A 540-nucleotide genomic window follows, 5' to 3' on the forward strand; every position below is an offset into this window, starting at 1 on the left:
AACCCTAGTCCCTATATGAACAATAGTAACATGTGTACAATATTAACAGTAACCACCTAGCAAACGGTTACAAGTCTTTTGGTCCTTTAGTGGTAGAACAGATACTGAGCTGTCTTCAAGGGATTTAACCGCTACCTGTGGGGGGGAAAAACAAAAACATTTGAAAACGAGGTGAGCTTACGCCCAGTGAGTGATCGAGAAAACATAGTAAATTCTCATGCATAATTTCAGAAAATAGTTTTATCTGAAATATAAACTTTTGCGGCATATATATTTTCCAAGCGTAAATTATATAAAACTGTTTTAAACATAAAACAGTGAAATCATTTCTCAAGTCAAAGTACTGTATATCTGGTAAAATAATCCCAACACCAACTACTAGTCTCGAGAGAACCCTTTTGCTCAATCTCTGACTTTATTCACCTGTGGCCACACTAAGTACTACTACTCAGATACCTTCTCCTTGTACTTCAGTATCGAGCTACTAGGATACCTTCTCCAACGTACTTTAGTATCCCGTTGGCTTGGTACCTTCTCAAA

Source organism: Benincasa hispida, chromosome 9, assembly GCF_009727055.1.
Source record: "Benincasa hispida cultivar B227 chromosome 9, ASM972705v1, whole genome shotgun sequence".
NCBI classification, from domain to species: domain Eukaryota; kingdom Viridiplantae; phylum Streptophyta; class Magnoliopsida; order Cucurbitales; family Cucurbitaceae; genus Benincasa; species Benincasa hispida.